We start from the raw sequence: 25,966 nt of genomic DNA, 5'->3' as shown, positions 1-25,966 counted from the left end.
TCCTATCCACCAAATATTTTTAAAATGATCGGTGGCGACTCTAACCATTTCATTCAAGTGAAGCTCAATTCCGGGCCCACCAGAAACGACTGCGACAATATGAATAAAGTGTAGATATAATAAGTTGTATTCATAATTTGATAAGAGTAGACTCATAAACATTAAAAATCCGATTTAATAATAAGTTATATAAAGAGGTTGTGACCCTAAAATAAATATATAAACTTTATTTCTCTCCATCCCTTTTAGAGAGTTTTGCAACAAGATAAAACAATATTTTTGGAAGATTAAAACCTAAAAACTCGAGGATTTAACATAACAATGGATTCATATACTACCACATTTAATTTATTACTCACTCTATCTCATTAAATTTGTTCATTTTTATTTTTAAAATTACATCGTCCAAAATGTCCTATTATAAAAGTCAACAATAATAATATTTATATTTTTTTACCCTTATTTTTCCCATTGTTCTATATCATGGAAGCAAATTTCGAATCTATCAATCTCTTTTTAAGGATGATTTTATCATTCCTTCATTATATAACTTAACATGTGATTGAACTTGTCTCATAAACTATGTGATTGATCAAAATAGAACAAAAATTATAAACGAAAAAATATTTTTTATAATTTAACATGATAAATCTTGAATTAATGTAGTTTACACCATATTATTTGATTCCCTTAGTGTTAATACGAGTGAAGAGCTAAAAATTGTTGATTGATGTCACTGGGGTAATGGATTTCTTTATTAAGCATATCTTATTATGTCATACCCGAAACATCATACCATAACCGTTCATAATCACAAATCCATCTCATAGTGAATCAAAGTATGAAACTCAACAGTAAACTAATGTCACAAGTTAAGGATTATTCACACTACTGACATGTAGGAGTATTCTCATAGACAATTGAATGGAATACCGATCTATGAGAATACTCTTACATGTCAGTAGTGTGAATAATCCTTAAACTTTGGACATTAGTTTATTGTTGAGTGTCATACTTTGATTCAATATGAGATGGATTTGTGCTTGTGCAACACCAATCTGTTTGTTGATCTATTGATGTTATTTTAAATTTCAGATTGGTTCATACTTTGCGGGACAATACTATCAGGTGCTAGGACAGCAACCTGATCTTGTTCATCAGTTTTACTCAGATGCCAGTCGCATGATTCGGGTTGATGGAGATTCCTCTGAATCTGCTTCTTCTATGCTGGTAACATATTCTTATTTTCTTTGTTTATGCATTTTCAAATGAACTTTCTTGAGCATGAAATGTTCTTAGTACATCTTTTTCAATTTACTATTTTTTGTTTGTTATGTTCACTAATTTTATCTGATAATGAATTTTTGTATATGGTATTATCTTTGGTTGTATCTACCTTCAAGTTGATGCCTTCATAACAACTATCTAACATTGAGCAAGTATAATCTAACTTGGGGAGAAATATAATTTTGCTCCAAACAAGTCAATTTATCACTGTAATAGATGTATTCTCTATAGTCTATACTATCTCCTTTTAGGTGTTGCACAAAAAAGCCTTGGAGTGATTAGCAAATGATTGGATTGATGCAATTTCTCTTCCAAATTTGTGTTATGGAAATCGTTATGCATTAAGAATTTTCAGGTTTCTTTCTTTATTTGGATAAACTTAACTTGTCCTTTTATTTTACTACACACTTGTTAATTTATAATTTATTGGGTTCTTTTATCGTTTTTTTTCTCTGCAGCAAATTCACACCACGGCCATGTCACTAAACTTTACTTCAATTGAGATCAAAACAATTAATTCTCTTAATTCTTGAAACGGAGGAGTTCTGGTGATGGTCTCTGGTTTGTTAAAATCAAGTTTGATCTAATGATATCTTTCAGCTTATTGATGATGGAATAGTTTATCAACATCCAGCTTCAACTTTACAAGAGACAAGCTCGATTCAAACTGAATGTATCGAGCCCTGTTGCAGAGCCACCAGGTACAGCGATCAAGCTTTTTCCTTTGATCTGAGTGCAGATAACTAGTATCGGGGCCTTGGACTGCGTCCCCTCAACTTAAACAATGACCTTTACTTGAAAATGTTTTGTACTTGGTAGTTCAACGACTAGTTTTATATTTTATACGGAATTTGAATCTTGTGACCTTGAGTTGATTTCTTATAGTTTTATCACTTGATGGATTGAAACCTTAGACACCATTTTTTCCTTTTTGGTTAATAAATTTCAGCATGTTAAGATTTACTTAAAACTATTGGTTTTGAAGTTCCCTCTTCTCTCTCTCTAGGATATAATTTTGGTGTTTTATTATTTTAATTTTATGAGGGATGAAGTTTTGATTTCTTAGTTTTTCCTCCAACTTGTTGGATTTAGCAGTTTCTGACTACGTTTTGGAGGAAGAGATCAGTGAGTATGTCAAATCTTTCATATAGAAGATTGTCCAGTTGAAAAAGTCTCCCAGAACAAACAGAAAAAGATGTAGAAGATAATGTTGCAGTGGGTGAATCTCCTGCTGAGGAAACTTTTGTTTTGCATCACAGTGTGGTGGACACCATTCAAGAACCCCAGCTATACTTTGGAGGACCTGTTGAGGAGCCTCCACGAAGAACTTATGCTTATGTTGTAAGTGCTCCTATATGTTGAGCGTGCATTATTACTCTTTGTATTTAAGGTTCTCACTCATTGCTCCTATTTTACTTGTTCAGATACTTTTATTTAAACAAGCCATATGTATTTATCCTTAATGCAACCATCAATCGTGGTGGCATTCTAACACTGGGCTGTACATTATTGAAGTAAGCCTAAGCATGTAAAGAGTACTCTAAATGTATAAAGGTTTAATTACTTGAGGAAACAGAGCCTTGCATGAGAGTGAGAATAAAATTATGGATACTTTCCATGAGTTATCTAATGGGAGTAAATTATTATAGGAACTCTACCCAACAAACTCTGTTCTACCTGATACCTGCATACACTGATAAATGGTGTTTAGTTTGTTGAAAGTTAAATAACTTTGGTTACCAATACTATTTGTTTGTTACAAATGTTCTAGTTGAGTATTCCGAAGCAGCAATCTGCTTCATCTGTTCAAGTTTAACATTCTTATAACAAGATTCCCCGAGTACTTCAGATTGGGACCATACACCAGAGTGTACTAGTCAGCAGTCACATCCTGCTTGGTCAAATGTGCCTGAATCTGCAGCAGAGACACAGTGTAGGAAGCTTAGTCTCTGAAGAAGGTTAGTCTAGCTATACCTGTGTTCGTATGTTTTTTTTATTAGCACTTGCAATAATGCCATAGCATTGGTTCATAATTGTGCTTTGGAGTTTATAAATTGCTCTTGTCTAGCCTTTTCTTTGGTTTCTGAAAAGGATATTTTTCAACTGTTCATCTGGGTTTAATATGAGCCCTGGCCCCTGACATAAAAATATTGCTTTTACGAAGAGGAATTAAGATTTTAGTGGCTGAGTGTTTTTGTATTTCCATTTTCAAAATACTTTCCTCTATATGTAGAGTTGAGAGAATATTTATATGGTCGTAGTTCATATAAATGTGTTCTGTAATTGGAATTATATGGTATTGATGTTTCTCTTCTAGATGAATATTAATCTGTATATGCGAGGAACTTGCCTCCTACTCTTACTGCCACTGAATTGAGCAGGAGTTAAGAATTTTGGAAAAATCAAGCCCGATGGCGTGTTTGTCCGGAGTCGCAAGGTAATTCTTCTTCTTTCCAGTTTTGATCTTTGGCATATTATAACCTTGAGGAAGCTAAATTAGTGTTTGCTGCATGCAGGATGTTGTTGGGTCTGCTATGCTTTTGTTGAGTTTGAAGACATCCGTTCTGTTCACAATGCAATCAAGGTATGACTTCTTGTTTACTTCTGGCTATCGGGAGTCTCTTTGTAGGATACTTGGCCAAAGTGTGACCCGTTAGCCCATAAGTGTGTTCTTTCTGTTAAGCACTTTGCTGGATGGTTAGCTATTAGCTTATCATTTGAATCTATTTTAGTTTACTATTGATAGCTGAGCACCATCTCACTTTCTTTGCTAATAACTCATTGTTGAATCATGGATTCTATCTACTTGTTTTGTTCTTGTGTTCTGTAATGTTGAATTCACTTAGAAAGAGATTTGAACTCTTTTAATATGACAACCATGTAGTTTATATTGGTAGATCTATTTAGCTGCGCCTTTATATGTGTGATGCACTGATGCTTTTATTCCGTTGCTCATGATGGATGAGATGGAGAGACTAGCCATATCCTGAAAGGCTTATTGAGTGAATTGCGGGAAGGAGTAGTTTTTGAGAGGGGAGGGTGTAGGAAAACATACTGTCCATTTTCTTAAACCAACAACCGACTTATAGCATCATCAACGGTTTAAACTTTAAACTCATCACTGCACAAAGAAATCTTGAGATTCATGTATGCATAGAAACTCCTAGTGGAATGTTGAAGAATGATACATTCACTTTGTAGCTATTTGAATATTTGCTGTAATCTGGAACCCTTTATAGTTTTTATTGGGCTTCTCTATTATCTTGATCTAATACTGACGATTTTGTTCTTCTACAGGCATCTCCCGTACAGCTTGCAGGAAGGCTAGTCTGTAGAGGAGCGCAGACCAAATAGCAGCAGTACTTGGGGAGGAAGTATGTGCCTTTATACACACCCCTGTTCTATTTTTATGCATGCCAAAATTTTCTTTTATATTCTATAAAATGTTCTCATTATTGGTCATTTTGGGTATCTTTGGAAAATCCACATCATCCATGATAGGATTATTTACAAACTTATTTGAGTTGCTAAAATCTCAAGCTTCAGTTTACATGTTGCTTCACTAAAATTTTGCATTTCTAAGATAAATCCTCAGGGGTGGATCTCCAGAGCAATTGGCTTGGTAAACAGCGTCCAAGATAAACTCATAATTATGATTCTTGGTTTTACATCTATTCATTTTGGAATGATTGATGCTTTCCATTAAGCAATATAGTTATTGTTTGCGATCGGCTTAGTGTTCCACTCATGCTTTATATAATGTGCTCAATGGGCAAACTTTATATTAAAAAACGACAATTTCGATAAACATCAAGTATTGGTCAAGTATACATTAGCAGTAAGTAGTGTTTGAAAACCTTTGTTCATGGTTTGTGTTGATCAGGAATGGGAAGAGGCAGGGCAGTTATCCAGCTGAATCCTCAAGAGGCCGCATTGGTTCTCGAAGTTTTGGTTGGGAAATGAGCAAGAGTATCGGCTTAGTGTTCCACTCATGCTTTATATAATGTGCTCAATGGGCAACTTATATTAAAAAAACGACAATTTCGATAAACATCAAGTATTGGTCAAGTATACATTAGTAAGTAAGTGTTTGAAACCTTTGTTCATGGTTTGTGTTGATCAGGAATGGGAAGAGGCAGGGGCAGTTATCCAGCTGAATCCTCAAGAGGCCGCATTGGTTCTCGAAGTTTTGGTTGGGAAATGAGCAAGAGTCAGGTGACCTACAGATCAAGAAGCAATGGTTTATACAGCAAGGTTATAGATAGGTCAGAATCTTAGTAAACTGACGGAATGCAAGTTTAGAAAAATATGCATCGAGTGCCATTTCAGTTAAAGGAGCGTGGGGGTACAATTTGTAATTTTGTTTGCTTTCATAGGTCTATGTTTCTCCCTTGAACTTTCGATGCAAGTGGAGAATATTCCTTCTTCTTTTTAACATGTTACATGAATAGTGTGATTGATTATGCTTTTGATATGGAAGAAGTTTACTTCATTTCTCGTATTCTCTTTGCTTTTGGATGTTCATTTTCTCGTATTATACATTTTCTGTTGATTTACACTTATAATTTAATATTATTTAATTAAAAATAATATGTTAGAATTAAAAAAATTAGACATTAAAATTTTAAGTATTTCGATTCTGATTCTTATATTTTCGGTCTATTCGATTTTAGTTTTTCGATCGTTAATTCCCGTTAACTCATTAATGAAGTCTGAGTTGATAGTTAAAAAATAAAACAAAAATCAAGTCTTCTTTTTTTTCTTCTTTTCCGCCATTAAAGTTATATCCTCCATTAGTTCTCGGACGTATCGAAAACATAAGAATGTTCCAAACTTCTACAAAAGCTAATCAACATATTTCGAGTATAAATTCGAAAAGAAATTCACCTGTCCTTTTAAGATTGTTTATCAATACGTGATCTATTTTTTTTTGTTTTGTTACAGTAGATAAACAAGTGTTCCCCACTTTTAACATATGATTTATGATAGAGAGTTATCGGTCGAGAGATAAAATTGAATGGACCGATATATAAGGACCAAAATCGCTATTTTATATAAGGACCAAAATCGCTATGTTTTGAACTAGTGAGCAAAATTGGATGGATTGAAAACGTAAAGGACCACCCATGTAGTTTACTCTATTTTATAGTTTATTTGAAAAGAAATTCTACGTGAAAGCGGCCCGGGTGACAACGTAAAGAATATAAAGAGAAGCAAGTCTGGAGCAATCAGGGACACCGACAAAGGTCCCGCTAATAATGTAAAATGAAATGAGTTGCGTTACTGGAACAAACAAGGAGACCCGCGAATTTTGACACTGGGGGGGGGGGGATAATTAAATGATGCCAACGAGTTTGGAGATCATCATCAACCGCGTCACAGTAAGTTTCATCAAAATTTTGCGTTTGTTGTTGGGATCAAAAGAGGAAATGTTTGGGTGCCGATGTTTCTTCAGGAAGAGGACGGATCAATTGGCGCCTTCGGAGCCTGAAACCTTCTCGCTTCCAGTCCCGCTTCCCAATGGCTCAAGGTACTACCTTTTTCCTGTATGTTTGAAAACTTTTTCTAAAAATGCGCTTTTGCAATTTGGGGTTTCTTAGTTTCACGTATTTTGCTAATGGGGTTGCTTCCCTTTTAGGTTTCTTTTTGGTTGATTTTTTTTTTCTGGGCTTAAGTTCATCTTTTTGGTTCTCTCTGAATTTTTGGAAACCTTTTCCATTTTTCGTTATAGCTTGATTGGTGGTTGCTTCATCCACTGATGTTTATGTTGAACATCTGTCACCTATTAGTAAAGTTGCCAATTTATATCATTTATGAACTGCAAAGGCGGGATAATGTTCTCTCTTATATAGCTGTACCTAAGAACTTGTTTCTATTGTGGCATTCGATTATAATTTTTATTGTTCTTTAATATTTGAACAATTTGATTCGTTTACAAGAGTGCAGGAGCAACTTTGCTGTTGAAGTAAAAGAGAAAACATTAGAAGCATAAACAAATAGTAAAAAAGAGAAAAACAAGGAGGTTATCATATTAAGAGAAGCTTCTCGAAGAACAAGGGGGGTTATCATGCTAGAGATCTTCATATGATGTAGCTGTTCCGAAGGAGGTCTATTTATAGGTTAATTTGCTATATGTGAAAGGCAATTTAGTGGAAAATTGTTGAATCTAAATGTGGAGTCTTGCTATCAAGACATATGTTTTGATGCTTTCCTGTTCTCCTTCAAATGGTATGTATGTTTTGACAGCACAAAATACCGGGAACCATTATTCGCAAATCATCCTTTAGAAAGAACTTTATCCCCTTGACCTCTGCATCCCAACCCCCTACCGACGTTTTTATATAAGAGGCTTCTCAACCGTACCTCGTTTGAGCAAAGAATAGGACCTCTAGTAACGTACTCTGATAACTCTTTCATATATGGTTAATAGCACTTTAAATCTTAAATTCCTAGAAACTGTTTCATTTTGTTTTTGTTTACTTTCCTCAGTCTTTAACTGCTGCTTCTATTGTCTTTTTTGTTTATTTTAATAGGCTAAGCTTGAATAAATTGTGTATGTTTATGAATATTATTGAATTTTGCAATCCTGATTCAAGGTCTTCTTCTTGTTAATGATTATTTTTGTTCTGAGATTGTTACTCCTTTGATTACTCTTTTTAAAATTGCTTAACACGTATGGTGTAAGCACATAGTTTCCACTAATCCTTTTCCACAGTAACTTTGCCTTTTCGTATAATTTTTATTAGAATTTCTTTGATTCATCAGTTTTTATTGGACTTTCTTTCTATCAGCATGTTAGCTAGATATTTGTAGGGTTCGGTTTTGAAACTTCATTTTGATGTGGTTCGTAAATGCCACATAGTCCAGAGTAGAGGCCGATAAAATAAAATGTCTAGAGACTTTTTCCATTCAAGTCATAAGTTACTTGGGGTGATGTGTTCTGGTTATCCTTTTGGATTTGACTTATCATGTAAATGTCTTAATTGCCTGCCTCCATTTTCAGGTCAAGGATTTGCTTCGGGAAAAGTAAATCTCGGAGAACTTGAAGTCGTTAAAATCACAAGATTTAGTTCATTTGCGCGCAGCAATGCACAAGAGGAGAGGAAAAGTGTTACTTTTTATAAACCAGTTGGAATACCTGATGGATTTTATAGCCTTGGGCATTATTGTCAATCTATTGACCAGCCTTTTAGAGGATTTGTTCTTGCTGCCCGGGAAATTCCACCTGAATCAGAACCTGTTCGTTTCTCTACCCATGTTGCCTCACCAGCCCTTAGAGAGCCTCTTGATTATGCTTTAGTTTGGAGTTCCAATAATGGGAGTGAGGACAAACTGAAGGGTGTGGCTTCTTCTGGTTGCCTCAGCCTCCTGAGGTTATAAGTCCATGGGTTATTTGGTCACTCGCTCTCCTAAAAAACCCAAATTAGACAAAGTGAGATGCGTGCGAGCTGACTTGACGGATAGATGTGAAAACTATCGAGTTATTTGATTCTGGTGCCAGATTTTCCAGAGTTTCCGTTTCAGGTTGGAACATAAGACCTTCTCATAGAGGGATGCTGGGGTAGGGGTGTTTCTGTTGGGACTTTTTCTTGCATAGCTGTTGGACACCTGGACAAGAACTGCTTATCGCATGCTTGAAGAATTTAGATCCTAAACTGCATGCAATGCCAAACTGTGATCAGATTCTGCACTAATAAAACACTACGGAGCTACTGTCTTTTTCCATCCTGATGAGATCTACATGCCTTCTTCTGTTTCATGGTTTTTCGAGAATGGAGCACTTCTGTTCAGAAAGGGTGACTTGGTAGGCAAGTCGATTGAGTTGATGGGTCAAATCTACCGAGTGGTGGAGAAACGATGGTGAATTTTGGATAGACTTGCCTAGTGGTGATAGGATAAATAATGTCAATTAGGAAATTTAGGAAGTGCTAAACTATACGTACCGTGAAGCCGGCTCTTGGTGGGACTTTCACTGATATTGCTATGTGGATTTCTGCCCCTTAATGGGCCTGCAACTCTTAAAGCGGTGTTATGAATTTTGCACTTAGCAAGATTGGTCAGCATGTGTGTGATTGGGAGCATTTACTCTCCGTATATGCAACTTGACTGGAGAGCTGGAGCATATACTTCTCTCAGCACAGTGGTGGTGTGTGGGTTAATGCTTTGATTTGGAGTACATACAAGGGAATAAAGCGATCGTTTACTCGTCGAAAAGTGGACACGCAAGCTTTCCTCACCCATGTGTACATATTCAGGGTTCTGCAAAAACTAGAATTGGGATTAGGAACGATGCTGCTCGTAGTAATTCTACGTTGATTCGAGTACTCATTATGAACTTGTGTAGCAGCGGAGTATCTAGGAGAAGGGGTTGTTTCCGAGCCTGGTTGGTTGCAGTTTATGAGAAAATGGGGTCCAACTATTGTCTATGATTCTAGAACCGAGTTGGATAAAATTAACATTTTGCCTCTGAACTTCGGTATTCCGGCGAACATTTTTGGTAAGCTTCCGGTTGAACTATGGAGAGGAAGGTCCTACAGGCCTAAGGTGAAGAACAATTGGACAGGAGATGAAAGAGGCTAGTTTTCCGGTAGTCTCCGATCTGGACCAACCGTTGTCACCTATCTGCTGCTGTCGGCTTCGTACAAATAGTAATCACAAGTTCATAGCAGGTGTAATTGTTCTATATCTTTCTTTCTTGTATAAATATTGGATTTGATGGTGAAAGGCTTCCATTGTGAGTATTGAATACGGATATGTTTAGTATATATATATTATGATCTTATTACATAATGTAAAACTATTCTAGTTTTACACCTAGCTCATCTAACGATTGATAGCATATATTAGAGTTCATGAAATTGAAAGATTTTAGGGTGATTTCATGACCTAAGAAAGATTCTCGAGAATTTAATCTAATGGATTAAATGGAGAGATCAAGGTAAATCTTATGGTTAAATTTGTCGTTCATGATCCATCATTTATGATGGTTGATAGCGATTGATATGATAACACATGATTTGATCATTACAATCAATCAACTAAATGATTTGTCTGTTACAATTAATTAATTGGTGACTTGATTGTAACTCTTTTAAATCTAATATTTTTTATTGAATAAAATATACCGAAATTGTTTGATATTCAACAACCCAATAATTTGTTTGCAACAGTCAATTGATGGACTCATTTGTATTTTAAAATTAGACGACACATTGTAATCTTATTAATAATTAAGTGGCATGTGGTGTTACCCCTCTAATTTAATTCCCGTTTTCATAGATTTAGAATAACATTTGTAATCTTAAACTTCAATTTTTTTATAGAATACACCACATGTTATTCAATTTTTTGTAAAATTACAAATGAACCACTAAATTCAAAAAAGTATAAATGAGTCATTTGATTAATCAATTGTTATAAACAATCCATTCTACCATTAAAAATGAAACAAATTTAAACTTTTCAATTTTAATCGGGCCACTCAATTTATCAATTATAAGAATTAGGACATTCAATTTATCAATTGTTACAACCAAGCCACTCAACTGTAACTAAAATATTAACGTTTGTTACACACTTAATGACAATGACATGTTTGTATATTCAATTAAATAACCTATTTTAAATTTTTAAACTTAGTGACTAATTTTTAATGTTAATGCTAATTAAATGATTTGTGGTGTATTTTACTCATGAGTTTTTAACTTGATCTCTAGATTTTAGGGGAAATTACATCATAGGTAATTATATTATGAGTAAGTTACACTTTGTCATTAAGTGTGGGAAAATATAAAATTTTGGGTAAATTTACATTTTGATCAGCAATTATGAGTAATTTACATTTTAGTAACTCATCTTTCAGTTGTGAGTCAACTTTTTTGGATTTTCCTTTATATTTTCTTATTGTCGGATTAAATCCAATTGTGGGAACATATGTATAGTATACAATGTTATCATGAAGTATGACACAAAATTAAGTGACTAATTATATTACATGTGTCATAGGTATTAAAGGTAGATATCATAGGTTGTATTTATAATTTGATGAGGGACATAATTATAAATATTAATAGATGACCTAATATTCATTCTATATAAAGGTAACGGTCCCCCAAGAAATAGATTAACTTGTATTACTCTTATCCCGTCAGAGAACTTTTACGGCAAGAGAAAATATATCTTCTTGGAATATCAACCAAAGAAAGATAATATGATTTCAACATATCAATTAATTCAGATACGATTTCACATTAACTTGTTATTCTTGATGATTTGACATGATAGATCTTAAGTTTTGATTTCATGTTTATTATAATTTGGTTCTAACATTTATAGGTCGGTGCAAGGTTCTTAACCTAGAGGTCGTGGGATCGAGTCTCATGGAGGGCATTTCATAATTTGGAGGTCTCCTACGGAAGCTGATCTCAACCTAGTGTTGGGGGCAACCTACTATCTTACCTCCCCCTTACCCCATTACATATGGGAACAAGGGACAACCATTTACTTATAGGTCGGTGCAAGATTAATTCCTTAATGTCTTGGTTTTCTTATTAGGAAAAAGTTCATCATTGCTTTTATATTAATGTATTTGCAAAGATAAATAAGAAGTTTCTAACTTGATTTGTTACATTGTTATCTTCCCCTCATCGCTTGCCTTTTCATGGTCACGCAACAAAGAAACCCCAAGATGATGGTAATGTAATAACTCCAACATAAAATGTTATTTCGTTCTTTGCAAATCCATAAAGTATAAAAGCATCAAAGAAATTTTGTCCAAGAAGAACATCAAGCTGATGATGAACTAATCTTGTACCGACCTATGAGTAATAAGAAAAGAAAATGACTCACAACCAAAAAGTTGAGTGACCAAAAATGTAAACTTACTTATAGTTGATTGGCCAAACATAACTTAAATGTTAATGTTCGTTACACACTTAACTATAAAATAACTAAATTGTTACAATTAATAAATAGTGACTTTATTATGAATTATTAAAATAAAATGATCCAATTATAAACTAAAAGATTAAAGAAGACTAAATAATAATAAAAATTTTATATTTTATAATTTATGTTATAATATAAATTAGAAAATATGTTTTTACAAAACTAAAATGATACGTAGGCATGCTAACTCACCTATTGTTAATATGGGGTGTATCACGTCAGTTGTTGTTAATGCTTTAACGGAATAACGATGTTTCCTTAACGGAAGTGACTTCAACGGAAAATTTATTGATAAACTGACTAAAGTAAAATTTCTTTAAAGATCAGTGATTAGTGTAGTTTCCCCTTATATATACAAGAGGATTTTTTAAAGAGAAATAGTTGGACATTCAGCCTAATTGACCCAGTACTCTAGAATTTAAACGACCCTATGGAGAATACGGTGGGCCCAAAGGATCAGCAGGCTCGACACGTGCGAGTATGGGACCCTCACCCCTATTTTGTTAGTCACCATAATAGTGTGGGGCAAAGACTAAACCTAATCCCAAAGCACACGAATTTTGAATGAAGACCACTGCCTGTTTTGTTAATACCTCAATAACTGAAAAATTAAAAATATGAAAATTATAAAAGGTAGTAATTTAATTTAATTTTTATATTAAATATATTTTTTAAAATAAAAATTGATAATAACGTGAACTCATCAACAGAAGGAGTGAAAATGTGGAACACGTTGTGTATGAAATTGAGGGATTGAGTAGTTTTTGTCTGATATTGACTTCGTACGGTCGTGTCTGAGACCGGGGAGACACATTCCACGATTGTCTCTCATGACTTAAAATGGTGTAGACCAAATGTAATAAAAAACTAATGATAGGGTAAAAATATTAAATTATTTTAAAAATATAATTACTTATTAGATATTATACTTAAAAATTAACATGATCAATTGTAACACCCCAATACGTATCCGACCCGAATTCGAGTTGGTGGTGTCACATCAACTCTTAAACCCTTACTTGTTCAAAATAATGAAAAATCACGTTAAAGAAAACTTACTATTATTTCAAAATAAAAGTTTTCACACTTATCATACATATACAATTTAAATCGTTTATATGACATGTCAACTACATCTAAAAGAATAAAATACATATCAAACATTTTTCTGATCTGAAACTTTGTAAGAAATATGCTGACATGTCTTGCTCATCTTAGCTTCTATATTCACTTTCTGTAACCTGCGTGTAAAACACTCACACGCTAAGTCGATGACTTAGTGAGGCATAAAAAAACACATCTAATGAAATTCATATCCACTAATCATGCATGACTATTTTATGCTATCAAATCATACAACTCATATGCTTTTCCATATAACAATTACATACTTGTGCACATACATGTCATTTACATTTTATTATACTCTTATACGATAAACTTCATAGTTTATTATTTCATACTAACTTTCACATCATACATCAACATATATTCATGTATATCATGCAACAATCCAATCACCCATATCACACATATATCATGTCATACAATCATATCACACATATATATATACTACATACATTGTTTTCACAATTATCTTTTTATTAGCCCATGTACACATGTGAAACTATATATGTGAGTCTATAGAGGTTGTGCACTAATGTTGTCACCACAGCGTATAAATGCACCGAAGTGCCAGTAGAATTGCACCGTAGTGCCACGTAGAAATGCACCGAAGTGCTATATAAGGTTGTCCCTAAGGACCACGTAGAAAATTCCTTAAATCATACATATGCCAAGGATCAATATGTGTCTCAAAAGACCTCACACATGTTCCAGAATACATATGTCCCGAAGAACGCGTAGACCATCGACTCTTGGCATGCCAACTATACCTCTAGCTCTCATGTCACACATAACACACATATTTCATATCACATATAGCATATAGTCTCATAAAATCACATATCACATATACATATAAATACATCGTTCACTTACGCGTAGAACATTTTCATATGATTCATATATCACAGAGCTTATCACATATAATTGTATTCTTTTTCATATAATCACATAGTCATAATAATTCATATGACATATACTTTCTCTTTCATATATCTCATGTCACGTATCATATCTTGTGATCATGTAATCATGTTACTTATAATCACATAACTTCTACTCATAGGGTTCAATCACTTACGCGTAGAACATTTTCATATGATTCATATATCACAGAGCTTATCACATATATGTATTCTTTTTCATATAATCACAGTCATATAATAATTCATATGACATATATTTCTCTTTCATATCTCATGTCACGTATCATATCTTGTGATCATGTAATCATGTTACTTATAATCACATAACTTCTACTCATAGGGTTCAACATCATTAAACTTAGTCACTTTCCATTTATCATACATTTTTATAATCTTATATGTCCTATCATTAACCTATAAACTTACTCATACTCATATACTCTTTAATATAATTTGTATAGTAATGTCTATAATTGTATCATATTGAGTTTGCCTAAGTCTTCCTTTATAAAGTTTACACTACAAGTTCAAATAGTCTTATTCTACCTATACATAGTTTCTACTTACCTTATCTCACTTCGACTTCACTCACATAAATATCTATATACTAGTTTTATCTATTTATTTAGTTCAATTTCCATGACTTCTATATACTCTTTCATAGAGTTTTGTAATTTTCACTTTATAACTCATAACCGTAGTTTTCTTTAAGTATATAATTTTCCCTATATACTTATGTATCATTACTTATTTTATGCCCTCAAATTTATACTATCCTCATAGAGTCTCTTAACATTTCTCGTGTAATTATATACCATATAATATGACTTATACTTGGTATCTTATGTTCACATATATCTAAATATAATTGGTTCATTAACTTATAGCTTATGTCACATGTTCATTTCATTCTTTATGTCTTTATCATATAACTTATTTCATATTCTTCCATTATTACATAATAATGTTTTACACAAATCATATAGCATATCAATATCTTTAGTCATGCATACATATAATTAATGTAATACATATAATCACATATAACACATATAATCATAACAACCACATAATCATGTTCATGTCTTCATGCATATTACTCTAGGAAATAGACTCATCGCAAGTCTTATTTCCATTAAACACTACATGTCACTAGTATACACTCACCTGTATTTCTTTGTTTTTCCCCTGATTGATCTTACCGGGTAATTGTTCTGGAACTTGTTTAAGCTCTGAATCTACATAGTAATATATTGATACATATCAGTATATTAATTAATATATTCTAAACTATTGATTCTTAGGCTAAAAGAAAGCTATTTTCACCTTTTAATAAATGTATGCATCGATGCACTATACAGTGTATCGATGCATCCTTAACGTGTGCATCGATGCACTACCTGTGCATCGGTACACAAATCACCTTCGATGTTTTATTCTTAAGGGGATGCATCGATGCACTCCTTATGCATCGATGCACTAATTGCATTCGATGTTCATTTATTTGAGAGTGCATCGATACACCTTGAAGATTCATCGATGCACACAACCCAGAAATTCCATTTTAAGCACGAAATTTACTCTTTTTTAGTTCAACTCTTCATCTTTCACCTTCTTTAATATTCTTAACTCTTATACACCTATTTAAACTAATTAATACCCATTCAATACCTCTAAAACTTAAAAATCCAATCCTCCACATAGAATTCAAGAATCTCACTCAAATTCCAACACGATCTAAATCTAATTCTAACACTTCATATGTCTTAATTAAGTTGAGGACAAGTCAAATTCATCCTTAGAATTTCAAAAACCATTATATATCAAAAGTTAATTTCTAAACTCTTAATAGAAATTTCTTTCTAATTCTCTCTTCTTGATGTTTTAAGCTTATATAAGCTTTCCTTAAGCTTATATAACCCCCAAAGATTCAAAACCAACTTGTAATTCAAGATATTAACAGCTACAAATCAAACTTACCTTTAAGCTTGAGCTACGGGAAAAAGAAGAAGAGAGCAAGAAGAAGGCTTCTAGAAATCTCCCAAAACCCACGTGTATAACTCTTATTAAAGGGAAAAAATATCCTTTAAGCTGAAAAGACTAATTTGCCCCTTTAATTATCCATCTATGTTTTAATCCATCCATCATTCTTTACTTAAATCCCATAACTTTAACTATTTCAAAATTAAGCACAAAACTTTCAAAATTCTCATTTTAGTTCACTAGCCGGATTTTAGGATATTACAATCTCCCATCCTTTAAAGAAAATCGTCCTCAAATTTTCACTGCATACCTTTATAATATCATGCCTTCTAATATTTTCATGTTTTTTCCCTTTCTTAATCTTTTCTGTTACCGCTAGCAACTTACCATTTTCTCATACTCAATTCTTCATATACGTCCACATCTTTATAAGTCTATATAATATCATTCATTATATAGATAGTAACCCTAATCTTTATTCCTCAATATTATAGATCAATTGATATTTTTCATCATTCTCTATGTGCTTTGCACATAAATCAAGCTTTTGCTCATTCTTAATCCTTGTCTGTATTACTATACACAATCTTTTCATATAACCCTCACGTATTTGTTCAAAGAATAATCATTCATTCTCGTTCTTTTAATAATTGAAAATTGTATCATTTCATTATCAAACTTATAACTTATATCTCAATATACCTCTTGTCATACTTGATCTTTTAAACTCCATCTTTGACTTTTCCTATCCCTTTATTTTTTTCATTCCTTCAAAATCAAAATCTTTTTATACACATATCATATCTTTTCTTTAATAATTGAATAATCATTCATTCTCGTTCTTTTAATAATTGAAAATTGTATCATTTCAATATCAAACTTATAACTTATATCTCAATATACCTCTTGTCATACTTGATCTTTTAAACTCCATCTTTGACTTTTCCTATCCCTTTATTTTTTTCATTCCTTCAAAATCAAAATCTTCTTATACACATATCATATCTTTTCTTTAATGTTCACATATTATTTTCTTATCATTTATACTCATCTGATTACTGATCTTCATTGCATCTTCATACTTTGATAGTGCTTTACTTATAAAACCTCATTTTTTACCATCTCTTGTACTTGTATTTCCTTCCTCAAAGCCCCTTTTTAAACATACAAATACTTATTTCCTTGCCTACACATATCTATATGATCAAAACCATATCCAAATCCACATCATACTGATTAACTTAACTTTATCTTTTTTCAAATCTTAACTTTATTATCCATACTATCACAATTAATCAGTAACAGTTTTTCAATTTAGGGCATAAGCCCTAATCAAACTAATCATATTCATCTTCTCAGTTGAAATCCACCAGTGCAATTTACTCACTTATCCCAACCCACACTCTATTCATATACATTACTATTCTCTTGTCTCTTCCATACCTTACATTTCCATTATCAAAATACATAATCATGTCTCAATTCACACCATACTTAGTTAATTTACCCTGATATCATCTTTTAATCCTTTAACTTTAATACACTTACCATCATATAATTATGTTAGTCAGCACTAATTATTCCCAATCTAAATCATAAACCTTCATCGAACCATTCATACACATTCATCCAGTCGAAATTATCTTAGCAATAGTTTACTTAACTTATCAAATCCACATTATTCTCATACACCATGTAATTTATGTGTTCCAACTCAACATTCTAACTTTCTTTATCTTATAAACTGATCACTGCATTCTTAAACTCTTTTATCAATCCTTAGCTTTACTCAAACATACGAATCCTAACCTTCACTCAAACATACGAATCCTAACCTTCTTCACCATGTCAAATTATTATGATCAAAATATACAACTATATCCCGATCCACCTCATTTTTGGTTGTCTTATCCTGACAAAATCTCAAAATATTAAATTTCTTTACATTTTCCATCACATAATCTGGTTAGTCAACACTAACTCTTTCTATATAAAATGCAAACCCTTATTCTATCCACATCATTAGAACTTTTAACTTTCTTATGGTGACACTTGTTCACCATATTCTATCTTATCCACAAAATAATAAGAATATTCATATCACTTTTTCGATTCAAACCTGTGAAAACCTTCTATCACTATTCTAATATGATTTCAACTTTCTAAAATCAATCTTTGATCTTATGAGGCACTTCCTGAGGTGTTCACTCTTCCTCCTGCCTGGCCAGGACAGGTGAATTGCCATCACAATCAGGAATCGCCTCTCACTTCATTCGAACTATTATAATCAAACTTCTACTATATCATACTAATCTTATTCTATTAGCAAGACAGTACACTCTTTACACTTATCAGATCAGAAATTATTGACTTGGTGTTGGCATGTACACATTTTACAACTCATTTAACTTCAGTTTAAGCCTAGAATCGGCTAAACCTTAGTTCTGATACCATTAAATATAACACCCCCAACCCATATCCGATTCGAATCCGAGTCTGAGGTGTCACATCAACTCTTAAACCTTTATTTGTTCAAAATAATGAAAAATCACTGTTAAAGAAAACTTACTATTATTTCAAAATAAAAGTTTTCACACTTACAGAGCATATACAATTAAAATCATTTATATGACATGCAAACTACATCTAAAAGAATAAATACATATCAAAACAATTCTTTATGATCTAAACTTTGTAAGAAAGATGTTGGCATGTCTTGCTCCTCTCAGCTTCTATATTCACTTTCTGTAACCTGCGTGTGAAACACTCACACGCTAAGTCGATGACTTAGTGAGGCATAAAAAAACACATCTAATGAAATTCATATCCCTAATCATGCATGACTGTTTTATGCTATCAAATCATACAACTCATATACTTTTCCATATAACAATTACATACTTATGCACACACATGTCATAATTTATATGTTTATTATACTCTTATACTATTATACTTCATATCTCTTATTTCTTGTTCATATGATCTCTTGCGTTCATATTCTATATCTTATATCAAATTCTTATATCATCATATAAGTCATTTATACTTATTCACATATACATCAACATATATTCATGTATATCATATAACAAATGCAATCACCCATATCACATATATATCATATCATAAAATTCATATCACACATCATATACATATACTACATACATTGTTTTCACAATTATCTCTTTATTAGCCCATGTACACATGTGAGAACTATAGATATGTGAGTCTATAGAGTTGTGCACTAATATTTGTCACCACAGCTTGTATAAATGCCGAAGTCCACGTAGAATTGCACCGTAGTACGTGTAGAAATGCACCGAAGTGCTATATAAGGTTGTCCCTAAGGACCACGCAGAAAATTCCTTAAGAATCATATACATATAGCAAGGATCAAGTATGTATCTCAAAAGACCTCACACATATTCCAAAGAATACATATATATCCCGAAGGAGCGCGTAGACCCTCGACTATTAACATGCAAACTATACCTCTAGCTCTCATGTCACATAACATGGGCATTAATATTTATGATAGCATACATTTACATATACACATAGTCACATAGTTCTTTCATATAGCTCATTGTCATATAAATCACATATCATATATACATATAAACACATGGTTCACTTACACGTAGAACATTTTCATATGATTCACATATCACAAAGCTTATCAAAATTGTATTCTTCATATAATCACATAGTCATATATTTCATATGACATATACTTTCTCTTTCATATATCTCAGGTCACGTATCATATCTTGTGATCATGTAATCATGTACTTATATCACATAACTTCTCTCATAGGGTTCAACATCATTAAACTTAGTTCACTTTCCATATTATCATACATTTTTATAATATTATATGTCCTATCATTAACCTATAAACTTACTCATATACTCATATATACTCTTTAATATAACTTGTATAGTAATGCTCTATAATTGTATCATACTGAGTTTTACCTAAGTCTTCCTTTGTAAGTTTATACTACAAGTTCAAATAGTCTCATTCTATCCTATACATAGTTTCTACTTATCTTATCTCACTTCCCCTTTCACTCACATAAATCATCTATACTAGTTTTATCTATTTATTTAGTTCAATTTCCATGACTTCTATAATACTCTTTCATAAAGTTTGTAATTCTTCACTTTATAACTCATAACCGTAGTTTCCTTTAAGTATATAAATCTTCCCTATATAACTTATGTATCATTACTTATGTTTATGCCCAAATTTATACTATCCTCATAGAGTCTCTAACCTTTCTCGTGTAATCACTTATACCATATAATATGACTTATACTTGGTTATCTATGTTCACACATATTGTTGCGTGTTGTGACTATAAAATACGCAAATAATTTGCAAGTACACATCGCTCAAGTAATACAGTGATGAGTGAGTATCGTCTCCACAGAGATTGGGTGAAATTACGAAAATCTAACTAATGCTAAGCACTGATCTATCTATGTATAGTTAGTCTTTATATATACAAATGTCACGGTAAATGAAAATGTGTATGAAGGTGGATGTAGATGAATGGTCTGATGGTGTAGCAGATGGAAATGTAATGGCAAGATAAGATATTTAGTGTTGAAAATGATGTAATGTCGAGGCAATGAAAGATGGTAAATAACAGAAAATAAAATGAAAAGAAGATAATCCTCACGTGACAAGCTTCCAACGGAATGAATGGTATGGATTGATCTAAGGATGCTAAACTTATTTATCAAGTATATCTAAGTTATCTAGTCTTTACTTGCTCGACAGGGCTTTCCTAAAATGTTCTCAAAGGAACCTAACAGAATAGGATGCCAAGGCATCTGCTCTCACTCAACGATGTTGACCAGCCTACCCTATTGATAAAAGCATCCTTTTTAGTTGTTGAAATCCTATCCTAGTTTCTCTCGTGATCTAAGGGATTAGGTTGTAGTATCCCTAGGCCGGTTTAAATCCCCTTGGAAATACTATAACCCATTGCTTATGAGGATCTTATCTTGCAGTTCTCTCGAATACTTACAAGTATTTCTATCTTAGGTTTCTCTCGAATACCTAAACTTCATATAAGAAATGGACATTTCCATGCCTCTTACAAGCCTAGATGGTGAAGCATTCATAAGCAAAGAAAATAAAGAACCAAAATAAACTCAAATATATTATCAACATAAAGTCTAAACATCCATTAAACCAACCACCACCAAATAAGTTAGTTCATGGTGGGGTTCGAAATATCCAAACACAAAGTCATGCAAATTCGTTCCATCAACCCAAATAATAAAAAAAAATAGTAGCAAAAAGGGAAGTGAAAAAGCCTTCGACGCGCCACCGGAGGTCTCCTCGGCCACCACGAATCACCTTACTCGCTAGCTCCTCTTGACACCTAGCTCACCACTCCTTTGATCTTAATCAATAGAGGAAAACCCAAGGAAAAAGAAAAGGAAATAAAAATCTGATTTTTTTCTACTCTATGCGTGTGCCTCTTCACGTCTATGCTCTCTCCCTTTAGGTGTCATTATAATAAAAGGATCTAAGGGTAATGATTAGGTTGTTAAGTACGAAATACCTCTCATACCCCTAGAATCATACCATAAATATGAACTTAATTCTCCAGGTGGTGTTAGTCCTCTAGAAGGTGGCTACAACAATCATTCCACGTGCAGTGCCAGCTGTCCTCATACAACTGTATCTTTTTGTCGTTTTCTACGCCAGAAATGCCAAGGCATTTCAATCTGCTTCAGCAACGTGTGATGCCGCGGCATTACTTCCCAACAATCCTTTTGCTTGCTATTCCTGCACTTATAGACAACTGCACCTTTCCCTCAAACAACATCATTAAGAAATAAAAGCACTACCACGACAAATGCAACCATATGCAACTACATGATCTTAAAAATTCCTAAAATGAACTTTTAAAAAAACAATAACTTAAGTGAAAAAGCCTTAAAAGTAGCATTTTTAGGAAGTTAACACACCCCAAACTTAAATTATTGCTTGTCTTCAAGCAATGGATAGCAGTTACACAAGCAGAATGCCATGGCAATGTTCAATAATAGACAGTAGGACAAAATTAGATTTCAACCCTCAAAAAAATAGGCTTCAACATGCTAGATATATCAAGAAATCAAGTACTTTTCCCTAGGTCAAGATTCTTTGTGGTCGAGTGTGTGCATGATTGTATCTAATCTATACTTAGCAAACTTAAACAATTTCTAATCAAGTCCCCTAGGTTTTTGTCAAGGCATTTACTTATTCATTAAGCATATTTTCTTTACTCCTTTTTTATTTTCTGATTTTTGATTTTTTTAAACTTGTTGTTACGAAGGGAGTCAGCTCACACATACTCTCCCACACTCTAGGTGAAAGGGAGCATACCTTCCACCCTTAAGCTAGTTAAGTAGAGTCATCCCATGACTTATTTCATTCACTCATATGCACAAGGCTACCATTTATTAAAACATTCTAGGCAATGCCACGGCAAAGAGGAGTGTCCCTCTACAGCTATGCCTAAGCATTTATTCACGTTTCATTTAGAAGGGAGTTGTTTTTATTTTTCTTTTAAGCACAATACCATATTTCAATGCCAAAACTAACTAGAATTCCTTCATAAAATTTTTCCAAATTTTCTAAGTATAGAGAACATACAAATCGTATAATTTTTTTTTCACAAAGTATCAAGCCCTAGATTGAGTTCTATCATTCTCAACAGTCATTTACATTCAGATTCTAGCCTAACAAAATCACATCATCGGGTATCCTCAAAACATTCTATAACTGTCCTACAATTTACTGATGCCATGACATAACACTATGTTAATGCTATCATGGATATGTCCTACTAAGAACACTACCTCCCCCAAACTTAAGGGAAGCATTATCCTCAATGCTTAAAGAGAACTAAACTAAATATAAACTAAATGCCATGCAATGAAATGCAACTAAATGAAAATAAATGAAAAAGAGGTACCTCAATGATTGTGTGGTGGTGTGGCCTTGGAGGTGCTAGCAGCTCTTCGCCTAGTGCGCTTTCGAAGGGGTGATGGGCTGGACTCGGAAGAAGAAGAGTAGTGATGCGCAATCTTCTTACGTTCAGCCGTAGTCTTGGTGCGCCAACTACTACGGGGTGCAGGCGAAGGATCGGGTGCAGGGACAGAAATAGGTGTTTCTTCTACAGAGACAGTGTGCGGATATTCAAGGGTATCAGATCGGTGTGGATCAGGTGTTGGGTCATCAACTGGAGGATCGTCTTCACATTTTTTGGGCTCTGGAGATGCCTCAACATTGAATGCGGGTAGAATTTCGCCTCGGAAGCCAGGGAAATTCCGTTGATCGTGGAGAATAATTTCTTGAAACATTGATGCCACCACAGCATCTCTATGCTTCATATATCCAAAAAAGTTACGGATGTAATTGTGCAAAGCATGCAGGTGAGTCTGAATCTGCATAACTTCTTCCTCGAGAGCAAGCAATCTTATCTCGGCATCGGATTGTGTAGTACCTGCAGGTTTATCATGAACAGAGTCTTTAGACTTGGGACTTTCAATTCCCAATAGCAGTGGAAGTCTAACCCTATTAATGCCCGATAATCCAGGTAAAATTTCATCAAAAGCATTTTCCTCAACCTTTTTCTTACGACACAAGGCAGTAATTAAGTTAGGAAACACTAAAGCACTTGCCTTTTTACTTAAGCAGTCATGAACTTGCTGAACAATAATACGCCCAACATCAATAGGACGAAATACCATTATCGAATGTAAAAGTAGCAAGCGTGAAAGTGATATCGTTGTATTGTGAGAAGTGGGCATGAGTTTGTGCTTAAGGAAGTGATTCCATAATTTAGCACACGGCTGAAGACGCTCTCTGTTGACCGAGTATCTACTTGTTTGACGCCCATTCCACTCAGTGTTTGCAAAGCATAAATCCTCAAGAATATCATCATAAGTGTGGCTATCAACTTCATTTTCGAATGCGGTATGCCCATCCACTACATCCTGCAAGTGGAAATAACGATTAATCGCAGAGGATGTAAAATGAATCTGCTTACCTCGCACGAAAATGGCATGTTGGTTTGGCTTTGAAATATTTGCGTAAAATTCCTTAACCAACGAGGCATTCACTGAACCCGGATGGCGTGCGAATTTCTTCAACTTGATCGGCGTAACTATATCCCTTACATCGGGTCCAAAACCACCATCGGTCTCCTCGGTAAAAATGAAACCTAACTCGAAGAAGAGTTTGCGGTTCTTGAAGTTTTGAAACTGAGCCTTAGCCTCATTGTTCTCAAACTGTTGGAACTTAGAACCTTCAGGTACAAAAAAAGTTAAATATTTAGGAGGAAAAAGGGTTAAAAGGTTTAAGAGATAAATTAGTGGGTGGGGTTATGCATGTATGGGGGAAGGAAAAAAACTGTCAAAAGAAATGATGATGATGGCATAAAACTGTAGAGAGAAAAGAATGTAAGAAATAAAGTAAATTAAAAAGAAATAAAATCAAAGAAATATCTCTCCCATTAATGCGTTGTCCTTTCCTCCAATTGGATAACCACTCCTGCATGGTTTTGCAACACTGTGGTCCTACAATCATATCAAAATTAATTACAAATAAAATGAAAAAAAGCTTAAATTTTAAATTTTATTTATGCACAGACACAAATTCAATGCCATGGCATCGAATTTGGTTCTCCTCTTAGCACGCTTCAGCATCGTGCAGACGTAACACATCCTTGTTGTGTGGTGGTGGAACTCCATTATAGGCTTTCAGACGTTGGCCATTGACCTTGAAGATCGTCCCATTGTCTATTCTCTTGATGTCAACAGCTCCATGGGGGTAGACATAATCACCTCAAATGGTCTTGACCATCAAGATTGAGCTTCCCAGGAAAGAGTTTAAGTCTGAGTTGTAAAGCAAGACTTGTTGCCCCACATAAAAATACTGTGGCATCAGTTTCAGGTCATGCCACTTCTTGGTTTTCTCCTTTATATCGAGCATCAATGTGTGCTAAATTCTTCCATTCTTAAGTTCTAGTAATCTCTGCTCCCCAGCTAGTTGAGCATCAAAATTCAATCGCTTGATGGCCCAATACGCCTTATGTCAAGTTCAACCGGAAGATGACAAGTTTTCCCATATACTAGCTTGAAGGGTGATATCCTCAAAGGAGTCTTGAATGATGTTCTGTATGCCCAAAGTGCTTCATCCAACTTTGGCGACCAATATTTATGCCTTGGGTTCACCACTTTCTCCAAAATCTGCTTGATCTCGTGATTGGAAATTTCTGCTTGGCCATTTGTCTGCGGATGATATACCGTGGCAATCTTGTGTCGAACTCCATATCTCTTCAGTGCCTTGGCAATCAATTTGTTATCAAAATGGGTTCCCTCATCACTTATAATAGCTCGGGGTACTCCAAACCGAGTGAAATGTACTTGTGCAAAAACTTAAGTACAGTCTTGGAGTCATTCCTTGATGTTTCTATTGCTTCCACCCACTTTGACACATATCCACATGGCATCTTAACATCTCAATACTGGGTTAGTGACTAAATTGGAAAGTTTCAAATTTTGGTGATTAAATAGAATGAATGAATAGTATAAAGATTTATATGCAAATGATTGTGTAGGATTGAATTTAAAGGAAAAAGGAAATGAAGGGCAAAAGAGTCATTTGCAAGGAAAATTAATTA

General features: G+C 33.7%; 2 pseudogenes; both read left to right on the top strand.

Annotated features, from left to right (window-relative positions):
* Window positions 1–939: 939 nt before the first annotated feature.
* Window positions 940–5,576, top strand: LOC120143607 (annotated as a pseudogene).
* Window positions 5,577–8,134: 2,558 nt separating this feature from the next.
* Window positions 8,135–25,966, top strand: part of LOC120143626 — a 43,923-nt pseudogene continuing 26,091 nt past the window's right edge.

This window comes from Hibiscus syriacus, unplaced genomic scaffold (genome assembly GCF_006381635.1).
Source record: "Hibiscus syriacus cultivar Baekdansim isolate YM2019G1 unplaced genomic scaffold, ASM638163v2 tig00110858_pilon, whole genome shotgun sequence".
NCBI lineage: Eukaryota > Viridiplantae > Streptophyta > Magnoliopsida > Malvales > Malvaceae > Hibiscus > Hibiscus syriacus.
Note: the sequence above shows the minus strand (reverse complement) of the source record. Positions and strands in the feature narration are given on the sequence as shown.